Below are 23285 nucleotides of genomic sequence, written 5' to 3' on the forward strand. Positions count from 1 at the left end.
CCTCCCCCAAAAAGTATCAGTCATTTTGCATTTCTTTATCACTTCAGTTCTTCAGTCCTTTTCTTCTTTGTCTTTGTTTTTGTTTGTTTAAAGTTCCCTTAGACAAAGAGAAATGTGATATGAGTGACTTTCTCAAGAGGACTCAGGTTTGACATTATTTATCTTCTTAGCTCACATTATTATATTCCAATGTTATACAGAGACCATGCATTTATTCAGTACAGCTAAGACATTTTCTGATATGAGACCCTTGGACTTTCTTCATTATATAATCCATGGGAGGGAAAACTTGCCTACAAAATTCCTGTATTTCCTGAATGGGAGTTACTCTGTGTTATATGATCCATATTGCAACACAGCAAGTAGCAGAGAAGGGCATTTATATCCAAAACATCTACCAATGAATGGAATGCTGCAAATAGGGGAGTTCTTAGCTTAGCAAAGTGTTTTTCCACTTACAGGATCCTACATGTGAGGGGGAAAATGCTGAAGTAAAAACTGGTATCAAGTTTCCAACTGAAAGATGCAAGGGAGTCTGATGTGAAACTTACAAAATTTTCCTGTTTATGAATGCAGACCATGTATTAACTGCAAATTGAGTTCTGCTTTGTAGGTAAAGTTAGAGGGCCTTGACAGGCGGTTTAAATCACCAAAAGAGAAAGGAAGGATCATACAGGTATTGTATTAGTAGAGAAACTGTAGTGTAAAAGGAAAGTCTCATAGCAGAGACACAACAGTTGAAGCAGGAGATGAGACAGAGGTTAAAAATGAAAGAAGGTGGAGGAACATTGTATCAAAGAAGACAAAAAGCAAAGGAAGAGCAGATGGGAAATAGTTATGTAGCAATTTAACCTTGATACTCACAACAGATACTCTGCCCTGGAAAAGAAATAGAAGGATAAAGTGAAGAAGGACCTGATGAAATCAGGACACCAGCTACTGACCATGGACTGAACAGAGAAAGGGAGCCACCTGAAATAAAAAGACAAGTAATTTTAATTGGTGACTTCATCATAGTTAGGAACCTGGGCTTGGTCCAGATAAAGAAAACAGGATTGTATGCTGTATGTAATAAAGAACACTAGGGAATTCCCACTATTTATAATCCACATGTGAATAAATGTCATGAGCAAAAGACATTTGGTATGAGTAAGAATATCTTCAGTAACCAGAAAAACAACAAGGTGTCCGGTGGCACCTTAAAGACTAACAGATTTATTTGAGCATAAGCTTTTGTGGGTAAAAACCCCACTTCTTCAGATGTATGGAGTGAAAATTACAGATGCAGACATAAATATACTGGCACATGAAGAGAAGGGAGTTACCTCACAAGTGGAGAACCAATGTTGACAGGGCCAATTCAATCAGGGTGGATGTAGTCCACTCCTGACAATAGATGAGGAGGTGTCAATTCCAGGAGAGGCAAAGCTGCTTCTGTAATGAGACAGCCAGTCCCTATTCAAGCCCAAATTAATGGTGTTAAATTTGCAAATGAATTTTAGTTCTGCTGTTTCTCTTTGAAGTCTGTTTCTGAAGTTTTTTTTGTTCAAGTATAGCTACTTTCAAATCTGTTATAGAATGTCCAAGAAGATTGAAGTGTTTTCCCACTGGCTTTTATATGTTACCATTCCTGATGTCCGATTGTGTCCATTTATTCTTTTACATAGGGACTGTCCAGCTTGGCCAATGTACATGGCAAAGGGGCATTGCTGGCACATGATGGCATATATAACATTAGTAGACGTGCAGGTGAATGAGCCTCTGATGGTGTGATTGGGTCCTCTGATGATGTCACTAGAGTAGATATGGGGACAAGGTTTGCTACAGGGATTGGTTCCTGGGTTAGTGTTTCTGTGGTGTGGTGTGTAGTTGCTGGTGAGTATTTGCTTCAGGTTGGGGGGCTCTCTGTAAGTGAGGACTGGCCTGTCTCCCAAGGTCTGCGAGAGTGAGGGATCATTTTCCAGGATAGGTTGTAGATCGTTGATAATGTGCTGGAGAGGTTTTAGCTGGGGCCCCCATGCTCAAATACATCTGTTAGTCTTTAAGGTGCCACCGGATTCCTTGTTTTTGTGGATACAGACTAACACGGCTACCCCCAATTCAGGAACTAGGAAAGACAACTAATACTAGGAATAATGCAAGTAACCCTCTCAGAGATCCTTGTGCTACTTAAGAAGAACAAAAAATGATATTATTAGAACCTGACTGGTGGTTATAATAATGCTGCAGAGGGGAGAATTTTGGATTATTCACAGAACATTGTAGTCATTTCTGTGATGGCAGCCTTTTTGCTTTGGCTGGTCTCTATGCAGACAGAAGATGTACCAACCTATTGCATTCAAAACTGATAGGACTAGAGAGGTGGGCATCAAACTGGGTAGGGAAAGAGAAGAAAAGGAGCTTTTTGTCTAACTCAAACAGTCTGGCAGGTACTTCCAACGAGGTGTAAAACAGAAGATGAAGATGTTCTGAAGCAAAAGATAAAGATTAGAGAGATTATTATTTTTGAGAATATCTTTCAGAACTAATGGAGGATGGGTCAGGTCCCAGAAGACTGGAGAGGGACAAACATAGTACCTATCTTTAAAAGGTGGGGACAAAGAGGACCTGGGGAATTTTAGACCAGACAGCCTAACTATGTTGCAGTATTTTTCCAAGTATTGAATTATTAAACAATCAGTTTGTAAGCATCTAGAGAGTAACAGGGTAAGAAGGAATAGCCAGCATGAAGCTGTCAAGAGCATCATGCCAAACCAACCTAATTTCCTCCTTTGACAGGGTTATTGGCTTAGTGGATGGAGGGAAACTGTATACATGATATATCTTGATTTTAGTGAGACTTTTGACACAATTCCACATGACATTCTCATAAGAAAACTGGGGAAATGTGGTGTAGATCTAGGTGAAATTATTATGAGGTGGATGCAAAGCTGGTTGAAAGACAAGTGCTAAGTACTATGCTTGGAAAGGAAAAAAATAAATGCCTAATTATGAACGGGGAATAACAGTCTAGGCAATAGTATTGCTGGAAAGAATCTGGGGGTTAAAGTGGATCACAAATAGAATGAATCAACAATGACAGGTTTCAGAGTAACAGCCGTGTTAGTCTGTATTCGCAAAAAGAAAAGGAGTACTTTTGGCACCTTAGAGACTAACCAATTTATTTGAGCATAAGCTTTCGTGAGCTAGCATGAAAGCTTATGCTCAAATAAATTGGTTAGTCTCTAAGGTGCCACAAGTACTCCTTTTCTTTTTGTGAATCAACAATGTGATTCAGTTGTAAAAACAAGTTTAATATAATTTTCAGGTATATTAACAGAAGTTTTGTATGTAAGACCTACTCTACTCAGCAGTGGTGCGGACTCAGCTGGAATATTGTGTTTAGTTCTGGGTTCTACTCTTCAGGAAAGTCTAGGAGTCCAAAGGAGAGCAACAAAAATTATAAAAAGTTTGGAAAAATTGAGGAAAATTTGGGCATGTTTAGTCTTGTGAAAGAAGACTAATGGGGAACCTGATAACAGTCTTCAAATATGTCAAGGGCTGTAATAAAGATGACATTGATCAATTGTTCTCCACATGCACTGAAAGTAGGGCAAGAAAGTAATGGACTTAATCTGCAGCAAAGGTAATTCGGGTTAGATATTAGGAAAAACTGTCAAACTATAAGGGGAGTTAAGCTCTGGAAGAGGCTTCCAAGAGAGGTTAGTGGATTTTCCATCATTGGAGGTTTTTAAGAACAGGTTGGACAAACACCTGTCAGGGATGGTCTAGGTTTATTTAGTGCTGACTCAGTGCAGGGGGCTGGACTAGATGATCTTTCAAAATACTTTCTAGCCCTACATATGAGTCTGATTAATGTACTAAAGTATGTGTATATGAATGCAGAAGCACTAGAAACAAGTAAGTAGACTTGAAATTGCTACTAATTAATCGTATTGATTGTAATTGTGATCTAGCAGGTATACTTGTAACCGGGTGGTTTGATTGGAATGTCAATATAGATCAGTACAATCTACAAAAAAGAAATGAAAAAGAAACAGGAGGTAAGAAGGGTGATGTTATGTGTCAGAAATATTTATAATATAAGTGTGAAAAGAGAGTGTTGGTGAAATTTTAAGGATAAAAAAATAAAGAATGAAACATAAAGACCTGGTAGGAGAATGAAAGGTGAACTAATTAATGTTAGCCAATGGGATAAAGCAGAATGAGGAGGATTTACGATAATGACCCTTATAGCTAGGTTATAGTTAGGTTGCTGAATATATTTTCACTATAAAACATTTTTGCAACCTTTTAAGAAGCTTTGATATTTCAGTGTTAGCAGTACCCATTTGAAATTTGGCAGGTAGAAAGCCCACAGGCTGGAGAAGAGCCTCTCTTCTTTGTCCCATGAAACTCCATTCAGGTTTAGCTGAGCTATAAACCACAATTTTCCATCTCTTGCTTGTGTCTCTCAGGAAAACTTTCGCAGCATGCCAAAATGATAACTGAAAATTAACATTCTGTAGAGCTGGCCCTTTGCCGCCACCACTGCAGCAGCAGCAGCCACCTGGAAAATCTGGGAGCTGCCAGAGTTATGGCCCTCCTCCAGGAGGGGCAGGTTGTCTCAAGACCCCTGTTTGAGAGGGCTCCCAAAATGAGTGGCATTGCAACTGGGTGCACATGGTCACAGAGCCACTCAGGTCTGGCCTGACAGCCCCTCCATCATGATAGAGGGGTGGTCAGGACAAATTTGAGTGAAAGGTATGTGACCTAGTGCTCAAGGCCACAATGCCACTCAACTGACTGAGAGGCGACCAGATCCAACCCAAGTGGAGCTGTGATTCTGCATGCCAGGTCACAATGTTCCTGACTCAAATTTGAAGGGCAGCTGAATCAAACCTGAGTGGCTTTGTGACCCCACGCTCTAGGTTGCAATGCCTAGAGAAGGGAGCCCCACAGGACAGGAGCCACTGTGGATGGGTGAGAGGGGGTCTGTCTTGTTCAGTGTCCCCCAGTGGTAATTTTTTTGGAAGGGCTGGCGGGGAGACTCAGTTTCAGATTTTGCTCCAGGTCTCCAAAAACCTCTGGTTCATCTCTGCTCACTGGGGAAGTGGGAATAGAGCCAAGACTCCACCTCTTGGGGTATTATCATGAAAGACCAGAAAGAATCAAAACAAAAAAGAATCAACTAGCATATTTTAGTGATTTGCTTTCATTTAATGTACAAATAAAATGAGATTTTTTTTTACAAGGAAGTTTGATAAAACAGCACAATTAATGCTCAAGAAAATTTAACTGCATAGTCATTTCACGTGTTTCTATTAAAATGCAGCTCATGCTTTTGAATCCTTTGATGGAGTTTGTTTATCTTTGGTGTACTTGTATTTTTCATAAATTATAGAAGTCAGAGATGGAAAAGAGCTACAAAAATGTTTCCATCCATCTCATCAATCCAGGATTGTCCCCTGTATTCTTGTGTGGATTGTCTAGTGTGGAATATAGGACTCAAGTTATGGGGCTTCTATCACTTCCCTTGAGATGCTGTTCCTCAGTTGAATAGACTACACTAATAAGAGATTTTTCATGATATTCAGCCTAATTTTCCTTTGTTCAATTTCATTCTGTCAGTCCTAGTTAAACTCCATTGAGCCATCCTAAACAATTCATACCAATCCTTAAAGGTAGGAAGAGAGAAGGGAAAGGAGTATATGTTCTACCAATACTTGCCACCTGCAATCCCAGCAAATTTAATCATCAGAGACACATATACTTGCCTGATCCCAATAGATGATCCCCGTTCATTGCTCCAGAGGAAGATACAATAAGCTCTCCAAATCCTTGCTGATGTACAGCAAGTGAAATGCCCTTCCTGATCCCAAATTTGGCAATTGCCTTAACTCTTTCTGTAAGATGTCCCTATGCAGGTAAGGTACCCCAGACTGGCTACAGTTTTCCAGGTGCATCCTCCTCACAATGGCTTCATAAAATATTACAATGATTTCCCTTGTTGTCTTTATTATGTCCATGCTTATCTAGCACTTGATTCTATGTCTTTGCTGCAAGTGAACAATGTGTTCCCACCTTCATATGACTGGTGTTTATGCTCTTCAAAATCTGGTACATGTTTGTCATGACTCCATTAGTCATCATAGCCTGGCTAAACTTACTGAAGTGTTTAAATCCTTCTTCCTAAGAAAATTCTTACTTCCTTTTATTCAGGTTTATTGCACTCTGAATTCCCTTCAATTTGTTGGCTTCTTTCTGGTTAACCAGAAAACATTTGTCTCTTTTTCAGGTATTTTCCTGACAACAAGTACCTTTATTTTTGGATGATTTTCTCCTGAAATATTGTCTTTCATTTATCCTTTCAGTTTGTAGCAGGTGCCCTAACATTATAACTCTATGCAAAAATGATACTAGTACAATAACAGTAGGTTGGTGATTTAAAATGCTCACATATTTGAGTACGCATAAGAAATGCACATTCTGCATGCTTGCAGGGAAGTTTGCAGGATAGCCCAGGAAGAAAAATGTAAGATGACAGAGACTGTAAAAGCCAGTGATGAGAATGTATTTACATATTCAACATGCTTGGATCAAGATAACAGAAGAGGTGAATATATACATGGGGTGAAATCCTGGCTCCATTGAAGGCAAAGGCAAACCTCGCATTGATTTCAGTAGGGTCAGGTAACATGTCCAGCATTTTCAAACAGGAAGTCAAGAGGAACTACAGGGGGTCAGCATATCTGAAAATCAGGTCACTTAATTAAACACTGAAGTATAGACTAATTCTTAAATGTAGGCATAAAATTTTGGCCTTCAAACATTGTGGTACCCTATTAATCATTCTGGTCAGATATTCTACTGAGAGGAGCAATATAAAAATCAGGCTAGATAAAGAGACTTTGTGATCTGCTTGAAAATGTTTTAGGGTATGTCCAAACAGGAAAACAATAACAGTCAAAGAAAGAGGAGGAAACTTGGACTATTTTGGGAGAGGGTCCCTAGTCTGGGAAACTGCTCCCATTTTTGTTGTTGTTCATCACTCTGTCTGTTTTTGTGTGTGTGCAAAGTGCAAGTGATGTGTGATTTGGTGCTCATAAAAATGAAGACCTTATAGGACTGACTAAAAGGAAAATACCTTTTCAAGACAGGTGATGTCCAAGATTACTGATCTAGCTTTGACAATGTAACTCAGTCTAAATCTCCCACATTCCTGATATTCTAAATGCTAGGACCCATTCATGCTAAAGTTTTGGTAGTTCAAACATGTGGAAAATGCCCATTATTCTATTTTTAAAATTTCTAAATTCTATTTCTAAATTTCCTAGTTGAGGTATCGTATTTTTCAGTGCATCATGTCATGCTGCATCACATTATCTAACATGATGTGACTGATAAAGTAGAAGTAATTAACATTGCCTAATCTAATACATGAAAAGATGCACTTTGAGATCTACGCAGTACAGTCTGTTAATACACTTTAACTTTGACCCCTTTGGTCAAACTTTGGTGATCTTGGTTCAAATCCTTCCCTATACTTTGTTCCATGTGATAATGAGTTTGGTGGCTTCCACTTTGAAAGATTTTCACTGGTTTCAATGGGTTTTGGATCAGGCTTTAAATGTGTTGCACAGGGCAATCATATGTAACAAATTATCCATGAAACTTGGCAGTAGTTTAGAACAATTACTTCCTAAAAATGGATTGCTATCTTTGGGAGAGTAATATTTTAGATCCCTCAAAATGCTATCCCTCTATATCCATTAAAAATATAAATAGGTACACTATACAAACTCTTTTTTTTCTTTATCATTTCCAACTCAATATGTACTTAAAAGTGCTGTATCTTTCAAAGAGTCTGTACGTGTAGCAAATCAATTCATATGCTGCAAAAGCAGTCTAATGATCTGGCTTCAAAGGCAACCCAGCTAAATTGAAGGCATCTTTTGGGTAATCTACTTGATTCAACAAATTATCCCATTCCACTGTCTTAATGCTGTTATATTATCAAAAAAGGATTCTGTGAGTTTCCATTTAAACTACGTACTAATAGATCAATTGACATCAATAGTACTTATCAATAGCCATAAAAGTTTCATCAGCCAGAATAATAAGGAATGTAAAATTCAATGCAAAAATATCCTCTTTTGTACTGTATCTTTAAATCAATTTCTGGAAGGTGTTGATTAATCAGTGTCATTGATTGGTCACAAGTTGCTGATTAAACTTTTACAGAAAATTCTAATCAGTACAAGCCAAAGCATCAGAAAAGGTTCTGATTGGCTGATGGTCATACAAATATTCATTATATATTTTGGACCCATAATGTTAATATTTAATCTGAGCATCAGCAACATTAAGAAACAAACTGATATCTGTATATAATGGCAGCAGATCACATTGATATCTGGAAAACATATTACATCAGAACACAAAAAAAGAAATCCTAGTACTGTTGATCTCCATATTATAGAATTTTGAGAATACATTCATACAGTCTGATATTGTACATTAGATTGTGTTAAACCTCATGAAATATCACCCTCATGGTCAAAAATAACTCAGTTCTGAATTTAAACCAATTGTTTGAATGAAGAAATATAGATTTGCAAACACACAGCTTTGTCTCACTGCAAATCTCATGGGAATTCTCTCCTGCTGACTCTTATCTTAACATGTAACACAATCACCAATTAATGTCAAAGTTACCAGACCCATCAGACGCCAATTGCATTAACCTTATGCACTGGTTCAAGGGAAATGCAGTCAATCCACTACTAAATTAATTACTAATTTTAAAATGATCATTAAATAATTTGATCCCCACATTGGCATAGATCATGTGGCTACGTATCAAATTGATTATCAAGAAGAGAAGAAGGAAGAGCCAAATATTAACCTGAGAGCATGTAGGCAATAGGATTTTATTGTATTCACTTGCTCAGAGAACTGAGAGGTCATAATTTTAACCTTGTACAGGTCAAAACCACAGGAAAATTATTCGTGTCACTGAAGGCTAGCAATAACTCTTTTAATTCTATGACATTAATGGCCAGCAACAAATGAGCCCCTTAAGTGTCTCATTTATTGTCTTAAATATGAAAATGTTTTAGAGATTAGAGAGGAAATTGTTTGAATTAATTAACTGAACTGACACTCAAGGGATCTGGTACAAGATTTTCAGACAAAGGCTGGGAATTTACAATAATGACATTTCTTTTATGGTTAGAAAATATAGTACCGGAGGGAGTTTGAGGCACTGTTAGCATTTTAGCTGATGTCTGTTGAAGGCTTGAGATTCCTCTGAAAGCATTTATTTTATTCATTGGAGGCTCCTCTCAATTACAGTATGAAAGGCATCACATTAAAATAGCCATGAGGCCCACAAATTTCACCCTTTAAATGGGATCAGATAACTGGCACAATGAAAATTCAGAGTGTAAATGGAAGCTATTAAAGTAATAGGATCATTTAAAAAATCCTTTTTGCAAGAAAAGTAATGTGTAAAAGATAAAAAACAGAACTGTGAACATAGTTAACTTAATCACACTTTCATTTTGTGTGTGATATCTATTAAAGGAAACTCCCTGGCATACAAATGTAAATCTGAACCATAGCACTTTGTAGTGACTCAAGGGCTGAGTAGGGCCACAAAGAATGATTGGACTTAGTTTGGGGTTATAGGTTTCAGAGTGATAGCCGCGTTAGTCTGTATCAGCAAAAAGAACGAGGAGTACTTGAGGAGTACTTAGAGACTAACAAATGTATTTGAGCATAAGCTTTCGTGGTCTAAAGCCCACTTCATCAGATGCATGCAGTGGAAAATACAGTAGGAAGATATATATATATATATAGAGAGAGAGAGAGAGAGAGAACATGAAAAAATGGGCTATTATTCATCAGGAGAAAAAAACCTTTTGTAGTAATAATCAGGATGGCCCATTTCAAACAGTTGACAAGAAGGTGTGAGTAACAGTTCTATTTCCCCATGGTAATTTTCCCCCTACTGTTACTCACACCTTCTTGTCAACTGTTTGAAATGGGCCATCCTGATGATCACTACAAAAGGTTTTTTTCTCCTGATGATAATAGCCCACCTTAATCGATTAGTCCTGTTACAGTTGGTATGGCAACCCCCATTTTTTCATGTTCTCTGTCTGTCTATCTATCTATCTATATATCTATCTACCTCTTCCTTCTGTATTTTCCACTGCATGCATCTGATGAAGTGGGCTTTAGCCCACGAAAGCTAATGCTCAGATACATTTGTTAGTCTCTAAGGTGCCACAAGTACTCCTTGTTCTTTTGGGGGTTATAGTGCACACAGCTATTGCTTACAAACATGACAAGCTTTTAGACAGTGTGTTGTGCCTCCTTCTCTGGAAGGCAGGTTTACAGCTGTAATGAGCATATATGAGAGATTTTTCTACCTGCAAATAAAATTGTGAAAAGGCATTAAAAGTGAAAACAGAGGCTTGCCTAAAGTAATTTCAATTACGGTGTTGATCAAATCTTAATTAGAATGTCAAACAAGTTATCTATGGGGATTTTTTATTCAGCTAAATAGACTAACAGTGTCAACAACAGCACAGAGTATTGGTTACAGTACAAATACATAGCATGACAAAACTATCTTCTGTTTGTTATAATTTAAAAAATTTTCTTTATTCAAGGAGAGTTCGAAAGCTAAAAGGTGGAACAAAGCTCAAAGAAGACATTTAAATGTCTAATAATTTCTGTTTTGGCTTTCAAGTCAAGGTTTGGAGTTCTTTTTTTTCAGTGAAGAGTCCAGTACTCAGAAAACCAGCTGTTTTCTGTACCCAAAGTCTGTACCTAAAAACCTTTAGCTACTGTAGCATCTTTATTGATTTTTAAGAAGTTCAGCAGCACAGTGTAAGCAGGGTCTGAATGAGCTCTCCACTGACATCTAGTGATGAGCTGGGAGGAGAAGACTTTAGACCGTATTTGCGTGAACACACCTTCTCTGCGTAGGCATCCAGCAGTCAGAGCTGTGTTGCCAAAGTGATCAAGAACAGGACCCCAGTCTTCCACAATGCCAGAGCTCAAAAGCTGGAGAAATATGCCCCTCTGGCCAAAACCTTGAGAGCTAGGGGTTACCAGGTTCAGACACATGCGCTGATCGTCGGAGCTTTGGGCGCATGAGACTTCAATAACAAGCAAGTGTTGAGAGAATGCAGAATCGGTCAACGCTACACTCAGCTGATGCAGCAACTCATGGTGTCGGATGCCATCAGGTGGTTGAGGGGCATCTACATAGAACACATCACCATCATCGGCATACCAGGAGGGATGAGCTGGAGTTCCGATGAGAAGTGCAGTGCGGAAAGTAACTGAAATACTTCCCTGACAGATTGTATTTTCTAAATGGACAACCTACCTTGTATTCTCAATTACTGAGGGACAATCTTCACTAATTGATTATTTTGCTTTCCACAATCAAATCTATGTACAACGTTTCATGAATGATGTACCCAAATACTTGGATGCTAATATCTAAACTGTATTCTTAAATTCATTCACCTAAATTTGGGTTATTGCTGATTATGTACTATATGTATCATATGACTTTAAAAAACAAACTTTGTATTTGTGGATAATCTAAGCACTATACCCAGATGTACAGATACTCTTTTCTCAACCTGTGTATTATATAATTTTAACATTAGCTTTAATAAAACTTTTAAATATGAATGCAGGGGTAATGAAATGGTGTTATCCTTATTATATAAGTAAAGGGCAGCAAGGCAGTGCTTAGCCTGCCCTGATTGAGGGGGTCACCCTCAACTGAACTGACCTAAGGAGGGAGTAGGGATGCCAAATCCCAGTGAAAGGGGGAGGGAGAAATGGTAGGTATTCCTCTCTGAAGGTGTGGGCTCTGTTTAAGAGTCTTAGGGTATGTTTACACTATAGCAGCACTGCTGTAGCACTTGTGGTGGAGATGCTTTAAGCTGATGGGAGAGAGCTCTCCTGCCAACTTAATAACTTTAGCCTCGGCGGGAGAAACTCTTTGGCCGACGTAGCGCTGTCGACATCGACACTTAGGTCAGTATAACTTATGTCGCTCAGGGGTGTTAATAAAAGTTATACCAAAGTAACCTGTAGTGTAGACAAGTTCTTAGATAGCATTTTGTCTCTCTCCTCTTCACTGTTGAAAGACAGAGCAGATTAGACTCACTTGAGAGGCTTTTGTTTTGTTAAGTGATTGCTAGAGGTGAAATAGCTGGTAACATGGCGGAGGATATAAAAAGGCGTCTGAGACATCTCCATTTTGTCTTCATTTCCTGCTTCATTTCTCTGGACTGGATTTCTAACCAGGAATCTCTAAACAAGGACTGATGAGCCCCAATCTGTTTGGGTGATTCCAGAGAAACTTTTACAAGCTTACAATTTATTCTATCACTGCTATGATCCTGATCTATGAACACTGAAAATCATTTTAATGTACATGATGTATTAACCATTTATAACTCTCTTCTTCTTTTCTTTTATTATGAAACTTTTAGATTTTTGTTACTAAAGGATTGGCATCATCAGCATGATTATTGGGTAAGAGCTGAGATTTATATTAGTCTGGGGATATGTATCTGATCCTCTGGGATCAGTAAGAACCTCACGTATGGTAAAATGGGTTTTCAATACCCCTCACTATATTAGACCTGTTTATCTGGATGGGAGCCAAGGGCTGGAATGCCTAAGGGACCTGTGTTTGGCTTCTGGCTAACCAGGGTGGTACCGCAGAAACTATTTGTTACTGGCTTGGTGATGCTAATTATAGAATAAACCACCAATTTTGGGAGATTGTCTGCCTATTTATTGCAGTCTGCCCTGAGTGTGGCATTCTCATTGAAGCCCAGTGCAGGCACCTGACACAGCCTCAAATATTTTGCACTGGAATGTTCCAGATTTCACCAAGTATCAGGTACTTCCAAAAAGTGTTCACCAGGGAAGTTATCCCCAAATTCCCTTTCAAGATTTTCACCCACTTCTCCTCGTTTTCAAATGATACCAGTTGAACACTGTGCTCAGCTATTAATATCCTGGATGTATCTTTCAGGGAAAACATTTGAACATTTCCAGCAGGTGCACTTTATATAGGTTTGTTTCTAAAGTACTGCTGTTTCCTTTGTTTAAATAGGAGAACAAATGGAATATGGACCCTCATGCTGCCTCTTTGTGAGCAAACACATCTTTGGTACAAAGAGGCAACATTTTGTAGGAGCCATTTGTTAAAATACTGACAACAGCACATCACCAATTATCTCTGTGTTTGTTAATTTTGGTGAGCCCAATTTCAGTTAAATAAAGTTTCCTGATTTAAATTACACTTGTTCCCACAATTTCTTAGGATTTGATTTGTGAACCCTAAATTGTGAGTCCTTCATCTGGTGTTGTGTGATACAGAGCTTTGTTGTGTAAAACTGTGAAACTAGATTGGCTCAATTTTGCAATTGAGACCTAAGTAGGTGAGTGGCAGCCTGAAAATTGACATTTAGTAGTTCCCCAAATCATAGGATGGCCTTGCAAATCCCACTTTATTGTCCCAGCACCTCGAAACCTGTTCTCATTCAAATCCCTTCTAAATCGTCACTTCTTCCAGGAGGCTCTCACACACTAGCACTATTGAGAGGGGGCCTGGAGACAATGACACATATGTGCACGGCTGTGCCTAGAGTCTCCCCCATGCCAGGTGAATTCTCTGTTAAGAATTTGCAGCTATATGACCGTCCCTTTGCGCCACTGTGTGGTGTGCAAGACAATCTGTTCCAGGAAGGCTGTTTTATAAAAGGTACCTTATGTTATCAGAAAGAAAGCCATGATGTGCTCCTTGAAATAATAGTATTGTGAGTGGTCTAAAGTGGCTGCTGTAGCCAGAAATAAACACTGGAAATACTGCTTATCCATCATTCCCAGCTCATGTGGAAACAAACCTTGAGGTCAATACATTTCCTCCCTTCTCTCTCCGTTTCTTTTCCTTCTTAGCTTTACTAGATAAGAAGGGGTATAAACATTTAACCTAACTGTCTTGCCTGGCTTGTTGTACCAGACGTTAGTGTAATGGAACTATTGCTCACTCTGGGTATATGAATGAATGAGTGGTATCTTTAGTTATAAAATACATAATGATTATCTATGCTAGTTAAATAAATAAAGCTTTAAGTGTGTGCCAGTGAAGCAAAGCTGTGTGAGTATTTAAATGCTGATGCAGATGTATCTCTATATAAAGTATGTCTGAGAATAAAATAAATCTATATATTGATCACCCTCTTCTTCTCTCACTGATTGATAGGTTCAGCTATCTTTCGTGATATAATGCTCTACTAGAAAGGTAGGAAAGCTCGTGGGAACATGTTGGCTCTATTAGTCATTCTATCAAAATCTTTTAAATTTATTTGTGGTGATGTTTTATATCCAATATATAACAGGATAAACCCAAAGACTAAAGCAGGAAATAGGCATACTAGAAAAAGTTACATGCACCTTTTCCCTTCCAGTCACACTGCTCCTCATCCTTTAACTTTTTCCAGGATTGGTTTGCTTGTTTGGGTTTTTTTGTTTGGTATTTTTTGGGTTTTTTTTTGGAAAGCACATGAATAAGGGGGAATTACAGGGATTTTAGAAAGCTGTATGTATCCAACTGAAGGACAGTGTTAGAGATGATGGGACTCAAAGAGAAAAGCTATAAGAAAGTCTGTTGTTCTTATTTGGAAGAGGAGAATATGTTAAAATTGTTAGTTTGGGTTATTAGGCCATTTCCTAATTTGATTTTCCCATTCTTCACCTCCTAGAATACGCATACCTCTTTGATCTGCAAGCATGATATTTAAAAAGGGAGAGCAGAACATCATATGTGTATAATAACTTCAATGACTGACACTTAGTAACGCATCCAAGTAATTACACGAAAACCTACCAAAATGTCTATTGAATTCAATGGGAGTAATATTTGGCTCTGTGTATGTGTTAGGAGAGTGTATTCCTTTGAAAATTCCCTGAGACTATGCCAGAGCATGCTCTCTTTAACAAAATAATCCCAGATGGTGACTATCAAAAGTCTGCGTTGATGAGCTAAGAAGAGAGACTGAGGTAGAACATAACTATAACTGGTCAAAAATGGAAAAATGAGTTCATGAAATTTTCAGCCAAATAAAAAATGTTGATAACAATTTCAATATAAATTTCATTTAAAATGTTTCAGAAAATTTCATGAAAAAAAGAAAATTACAATAAAAGACAAATTTTCATAGTCTTTTCTCATAAGCAAAACTTATTTTTGACTAAAAATGAAAAATGTCATTCAGCTCTCATTTTAACTCTTACTGTGTTGAAGAAATGTATTAAGCAATGGCTGCTTAACCTCTCTTTTCTCCCCACAAACACAATGATTCTCCTCTACTTGTCAGTGGTTATGTTGTTGAAAAGATTGAATCATACAGGTAGGTATGTACACTGTTCCCTTGGGAATAGCAGACCTGTTATTACTGTGTTCAGTGGAGAAGGGGGTGGGGAATGCTTCAAAAGGCCTCGGGGTACACCTGTTGTTAACCTGCAGCAAAGTAAGGGCTTGCTCAGCCTAGAGGAGTTTTTTTTTTTTTTTTTTTGGTGGCCAATAGACTGGTGGAGTCAGAAAGCTGACACACAGCTAAGCACAAGCAAATCTCTTTCTCAGTGGAGGCAGGGGGATAACAAGATGACTGACTGTCCTGGGTTCCCTGAGAATCATTATAGCATTGCATTACATTAGTTAAACCTGGAGGTCATGAACATGTGGATTATTGTGGCAAAGTTGAAATCTGATAGAAGGGGGTGTGGTCTTCTGGCCAATCAAAGATGAAAAGTGGCATTTTTCACAGTTATAGCTATTCCAGTTCCTAGAAGCAGTGAGCAGGTGAGCACAGAGGTTTAGATTAGAGCTGGTGGAAAAATACAATTCTGTTTTGTGGAGGATTTTGATATTTTGAAATTTGGTTTCATTTTGATTTGGAAAAAAATCCAAAAATTGTAAATTCTCCATGAAAGGAAACGGAGGCTGGGCTTTGGGCCATGTCCACCTGGTGGGCCAGATGGATGGACAATCCATATGATGGGCTGCCCTGATGCCTTTGTTCTGTTGGAATGCTGTCAAAATTGAACAATCTGCATGTAACATTTTGATTTCAACAAATCAGCAAATTCTGAGGAAAAATATTTTCTCAGAAGTTTTGTGACCAGCTCTAGTTTAGGTCTAGGTCTAGTTTAGGTCTAACTCAAGTTAGATACCCTCAGTCAAGGGTTATGTTATTCAGTGAATGTGTTCTTCATAGTCCTTCCTGGTACCCATCTGCGTCACTTCAGTCTTTCCTACGTTCAGTTTCACTTCGCTGATCTCAGCCCATGCACTTTCTTAGCTGGAAGAAGGTTGTGTTTGTAACTGATTTTAGGTGATCAGGATTGTCAATTGAAGCTCTAGGAGTTTGAGGGGAGCGGTCTCCATAGATTCAGATAACTATCTATGTTTCTGAATGGACTGAGGACTTAAAGAGCTTGATAGTTAAAATAGATTATTTTTAAATAGGAGTAACACTTACCAGGTTGCATATAACATTGTGTTGAAAGCCTGGCTTCAAGTCAGGGTTTGTGTTCATAACAGCCTCAGCTATGTGAGAAAATAATAGTCCAAGAGATGTGTCACAAGTGTAAACCAGGAAAACTAATAATTTTATATTGGTACAGACTGCCAATCAACAGCAATTGAGTCTTGGCATGATTAGATCAACATCTACTCCTGGCTATACAACACCGATATCAGTCAGGCAATTATACAATGAGCTTTTGTGTTTTTAAATGATTTTCCCTCTTTTTAAAAAAGTAAGAGAATGTCATGCTGATGTACTCAAAAGTGTAATATATAAACTACACTGACCTAAGCCATGAATAGTGAAGGCAAATACTATTCAAGCTTCTCTACAAAGTTCTGCCAATTCATATCAATCTGATTGCAACAACCTGCTATTTTTTTCTTGGATAACTTCCATTGAGCAGAGATTGCCAAGGTACCAAAATGTGTGTTGGTTCTGTGACATGAACAAATGGGCACTTAACCAAACTTTTTTTTTCCATTAGTGACCTAGAATGTTGTTTGAACTCAGTTTTCCAAAAGAGCAGTGGCTACAGTACAAACACACTGTACCATACAGTGACAAGATGGCTTTTAAAATAAAATAGCACCTATCATTCAGAATAAAAGAAGACTGTCACATTTTAAAGACTTATTCACAATTTGTGTTTAAATAGTGAAGTTACAAAAAACAATAGTTTTGAGACTTATCTGGTAGGCCCTCCTCCCTCTATCTTAGTCATTTGGGGACTTTTTTTCTGATATGGCAGACTTCTCTCTCTCTCTCTCTCTCTTTTTTTTCCTCTCCAACGTTTCCCCCCCTTTTAAAAGGACATTCCCATTTGTAGTTCAGCATTGGCTATAATGGCCAACAATACCTAATTAGTGTTTGTCAGAATGTTAGTCACTGAAGATGGAAGCAGCTTTCTTTATTCCATTGGATCTCTCATTTCTGCAGGAAGCCCATCCTCTGCTGAATCAAAAGGAAACTATTTATATATTTATATATATATATATTTATATAACTATATTTATATGGCACTTTCTAAATAATAAGTAATTATATTACCTTTTCCAAAGTCAGCAGGTAGCAAAGCTAATCACTTTCACTGATGATGGATTGAGATTATTAATAGTAATGTGTCATTGGAAGCAACCCTGTTCCTTGTCTTCATTCTATGATTTCAGTAATACATTCAGAATACCACCTTGGCAAAGGTTTAAAGAAATATACTGTTAAACCCTCTGAACCTCAAATGTGTGTTTGTATCTAATATAAGTTAGGTTTTAGAGTAGCAGCCGTGTTAGTCTGTATTCGCAAAAACAAAAGGAGTACTTGTGGCACCTTAGAGACTAACAAATTTATTTGAGCATGTTAGCATGCCAGAGTCTCGTTTGTTATCGGAATTAACCAGACAAATCACTCCACCAACTAAGAACGGCCATGCACCACCCCCCACAGAATCGAGAAACCTCACCCGGGAAACCTCACCCGGCCCGGACACGGAAAGGATTAACACACTGAGAGCTTTTTCTCGATTCTGTGGGTGATGGTGCATGGCCGTTCTTAGTTGGTGGAGTGATTTGTCTGGTTAATTCCTATGATGAATGAGACTCTGGCATGCTAACATGCTCAAATAAATTTGTTAGTCTCTAAGGTGCCACAAGTACTCCTTTTCTTTTGAATATAAGTTAATTACTCTAATAATTGTTTGAGGTGATTGCCCATACATATCCATCCATACTCTTGGGGGGGGTCATATCCATAGAGGGTGAATTTAAACTTCTAGCAAAAATATCAACTGAAAATCTCTTAGAGTTCTACAAACTTTATATCATCATCTCCAAATCATGTGGAAAATTAGACAGGTGTAATTGGCATTCCCACCAAATTAGAGCTTCACATCCAAACTTCAGAATGTCTAGTCAGTCCTTGTGATAATTATCCTGTTATGATCCTGGAAGGCTAGCGTTAACATAGATTCAAAATACTTTTTCCTCAATTAGAAAAGAGTGTACTCAGTCCGTTTAGCCCAGATTTGATAAATTAGAGATCGCTGAGTAGATTTTACTTGGACTTCTTTTGTGCAAATATTTTTCCAGGTTCTTAGGTCATCCTTCTGCCAACTTCCCCTCTCCTTTGCCCCCTTCACATTTATGTAATCTCTGGCAATATATTTTTTTAATGACATAAATGGATTGTTCTAGATGAGATATACTGAATGTTTGAAATGCTCTCCAAATTGTAGCTAAATCAAAGTAGAGATATGCTACAATGAAACATGAAAAATAATCATTTAAGCATTTCCTAAGATTTTCATTGTTCAGTAATGAGTTGGTTTGGGGACATAATCTCCAAGAGCTACTATTACTGAGATTTGGATGTGATTAGCGGGAATTTTTTTTTTTTTTAAGTATTACAGTAGGAATTTTCATGTAGTGCAGAGTGAGATAAAAGGAAGGGATTCATTTTAGAATAGGACATGTTGAGTTTACAGGAGAAAGTGCAGCTTCTGATTTCAATTAATCACAGGTCTTTTATTAGTAAATAAAACACCATGTGGGTTGTAAGAGTCTGTTGACCACCTATCAATTGCAAGAATCCAGGAAGATTTGTCCAGGCAATGGTCTATTGCAACTTTGTAATCCCCTCCAGTTAGAATATTGTATCTCATATGGTCTTGAACCTTTTGTCATAACAGATTAAATAGAGTCATCTTTAACCAGAAAATACTGAAGACTAGGATACTTCTCCTGTAAAATAATTACCTGATTTAAGAACATTTGTCCTCCTCAAATTACTTAAGGAGTCAAATTCTTCACTAGTGCAAATCTGGAATGACTCATATGAGGGACACATTCTGCTCCATTCAACTATCTCATGGCTTTTTTAGTAAGGATGGAAACCCATCTAGACTTCTCAGTAAAACAGACGGGAGAAAGGAGAATCCAAGTTATCTCTTTGTAAACTTCTCTATCTCTTCTGGGAAAAACTGAGTCTCTTGTAATGGTGCCCTCACATACTGAGCAGAATTTAAAAATTAAAACCTCCATTGCTTTTTGGTCAGGATGATTAAATCCATTTATATTTCCAAGCTATACCTTGAATACTCTGAAGCCCATTATTAATATAGTGAGTCATGTCTTGATCCAGTTGTATGCATCAAGATTCAGCATATATGACACTTATGCCTTCCCTCAGCTCTAGTCTGACACTAATAAAAAAAACACCTCTTAATTGGTAATTTAATTGATTCTGTAACATTGGGGACAGACACAAAGTATAAGATGCACACCTACCCCAGACCAACCAAACACTGCAAATATATGTTGTTTGCAGTATTGTTGTAGCAAGGCCAGTCTCAGGATATTCGAGAAACAAGGTGGGTGAGATAATACCTTTTATTCAACTAACTTCTTCAGAGCTCAGGGTAGAGCAAAAGCTTGTCTCTTTTACTGACAGAAGTTGGTCCAATTAAATATATATTAATTCACCCACCTTGTCGCTATAAATATATGTAACACAACGGACAATGAAAAACACACCCATTCTTGGTCCATGAAATTATGTTCTAGCCAAAGGAAGGTTTTAAATTTACATCTACCAAATCTGATTCTCAATAGTTAAAATCCAGATAAACTCAACTTTCCTTCTTGAAATCCTTCCTCAAAAACATGATCTTTATTCAATCTCTCCAGCAATTATTTTCATCCAGTCTATTAAAATGCAAACACTAAAATAGGAACCAACATAGCATTTACCATGTGACTCAAGCAGCCCTATAGCTTTTTAGTGTAAAGCTCCCTCCCCTTTGCCTGGTTCCATGCTCCATATGTCACAATATATTCCAGTGGTTCTCAACCTAGGGCTGCCACTTGTTCAGGGAAAGCCCCTGGCGGGCCAGACTGGTTTGTTTACCTGCCGCGTCTGCAGGTTCAGCTGATTGCAGCTCCCACTAGCCTCGGTTCGCCGCTCCAGGCCAGTGGGGGCTGCAGGAAGCGGCACAGGCCAAGGGATGTGCTGGCTGCCCTTCCTACAGCCCCCATTGGCCTGGAGTGGCGAACCGCAGCTAGTGGGAGCCGCGATCAGCCAAACCTGCAGATGCAGCAGGTAAACAAACCAGCCCGGCCCTCCAGGGCTTTTCCCTGAAGAAGCGGCGGCCCTAGTTTGAGAACCACTGATATATTATACATCCCTTGGATATGCTTATTGTCTTTGGGAAAAATTCCCCCCTTCTTTGCAGAGAGCCAACATGCGGTCGATATGTCACTTAAGGTCTAGCCATTGAGCTGGTACTCTGCAAAGAAGTAGATTTCATCCTCTCTGTATACTGCCATGTACACCTATGGCACTGTATATGTTAAATATTCATAATAAAAATGTTAAAGGTTCAGATTTTTAAACAATATTTAAATTGGTTTACCCATCAGTAGTCATTTTCTCCTTCATTCTTATACACATAACACCAACATTAGGAGGGTATGAACTGTCACTCAGATTCCCTTTTTTCCAGCTAGCCTAAGAGAGAGAGAGAGAGAGAGTTTAATAATTACCTTATATCAACAATTAAGATATATGTATATTGTTTGCCTTTGATGATTTTAACTACAGTATGGACAGTGTCATTATTATATTATATGCTCAAACTTTTAAATAAGGTAACTCCCCTATTTCTTTTTGTGTTAGAAATGTATAACAGCCAAAGTTTGTAAATTAGCAAAACAGACAAACACTTGACCACAGACCTGACATCTATTAAAATTCAGCTTCATCGTAAAAGTTTGAATCTATGAAGGTGGAAATTGAATTTAGATTTTCAGCAATGTGTTCCCCACACCCTGATGCTTTTATCCATCTAATTAATTAATTAATTAATAAAGCATCCATCTCTGGGTGCATTATCTGGGACATAGTAAAATCTTCCACAAAATTAATCAAAAACTGGACACTATGCCTGGAAAAAAAAAACAACCCAGCTGTTAGGGGCCTTATTCCTTCACACACTTACTTCCCTGGTCCTCTCACATGAACAGAGAACAACAATACCTGAAGTCCAAAGGTGCAAACAATTCAATGTTTATTGGGGTGAACTTCCAGCAAGCATGATTCCAGTTTCCTTCCTTAGTGTTCCCCTTCTCAGCTCTGACACCACAGAGCCTTACCTGTGTCCCTGTTTCCATTCATGCCCTTAGCCAAACATGATTCCAATTTCCACACTCCCATTCCCTGTTTCCATTCCCCCCAGCACTTACTTCCTGATTGACTGCAGACTACACAGTAAAACTTGAGTTCTGCTTAGCTATACCGTAACCAATCATTTTCCTGAAATTTAACTAACCAATCCTAACATATTGTAACATGACTATTTACCCAATTATATCCCACCACCTTATTAGTTTACACCCAGTGATGAGCTGGAGCCGGTTCACACCGGTTTGCTAGAACCGGTTGTTAAATTTAGAAGTCCTTTTAGAAACGGTTGTTCCATGAGGGACAACCAGTTCTACAAGGGCTTCTAAATTTAACCGGCCAAAAGTGGCGCCTTAGGTGACACCTCCAGGGGTGCTCCAGCCCTGGAGCACCCAAGGGATAAATTTGGTGGGTGCAGAGCACCCACCGGCAGCTCCCCGCCCCAGCCCCAGCTCACCTCTGGTCCGTCTCCACCTTCTCCCCGAATGCGCCGCCCCGCTCTGCTTCTCTGCCCCCCCCAGGCTTCCCACGAATCAGCTGGGGCAGGCTGAGAAGCAGGCGGCCGGCTTAGTGCTCAGGCCCAGGGATGTACAGGTGAGCTGGTGTGGGGGGGTGCGAGGAGGGCCGCCCACGCTGCAGCAGGTAACCCGGGGGGGGGAGGTGTCACAGGGGAACCGTTCCCCGCCCCAGCTCACCTCTGCCACCCTCGGCCTGAGTATGAAGCCGCCGCCTGCTTCTCTTCCCCGCCCCCCCGGGTTCCCGCCGAACAGCTGATTCGTGCGGGAAGCCGGGGAAGGCTGAAAAGCAGGCCGCCTGCTTCCCGCTCAGGCCCAGGGATGCGCAGGTGAGCTGGGGCTGGGGGGCGCAAGGAGGGCCGCCCGCACCATAGCAAGTAACCCGGGGGGGGGGGGGTGGCGCAGGGGAACCACTCCCCGCCCCAGCTCACCTCCGCCACCCTCAGCCTGAGCGGGAAGCCACTGCCTGCTTCTCAGCCTGCCCCAGCTTCCCGCCAAACAGCTGATTCGCGGGAAACCAGGGGGGCGCGGAGACGCAGAGTGGGGCGGTGTTTTCAGGGGAGGAGGCGGAGTGGAGGTGATCTGGGGCCAGGCGCAGGGTGGGGAGCTGCCAGTGGGTGCTCTGCACCCACCAATTTTCCCTGTGGGTGCTCCAGCCCCAGAGTACCCAGGGAGTCGGTGCCTAAGGCGCCAATTTTGATGTGATCAGTGGGGGAGCGGCCACTCCCCCCCTAGCTACGCTCCCCCGCCCCTAGGAGCCAGAGGGACCTGCTGGATGCTTCCTGGGAGCTGCCTGAGTAAGCACCTCCAGGAGTCCCCACCTCGCCCCCCGGCAGCTACCTCTGGCTCTTAGGGGTGCGGTGGGCACCCACTATGATGGCCTATGAGACCCTCCTGCCCGGTTCTGGGGCAGTCAGGGGACAGGGGAGGGGGGTGGGTGGGGCAGGGGTCCTGGGAGGGCGGGCATCAAGGAACG

This window comes from Eretmochelys imbricata, chromosome 1 (assembly GCF_965152235.1).
Source record: "Eretmochelys imbricata isolate rEreImb1 chromosome 1, rEreImb1.hap1, whole genome shotgun sequence".
Lineage (NCBI taxonomy): Eukaryota > Metazoa > Chordata > Testudines > Cheloniidae > Eretmochelys > Eretmochelys imbricata.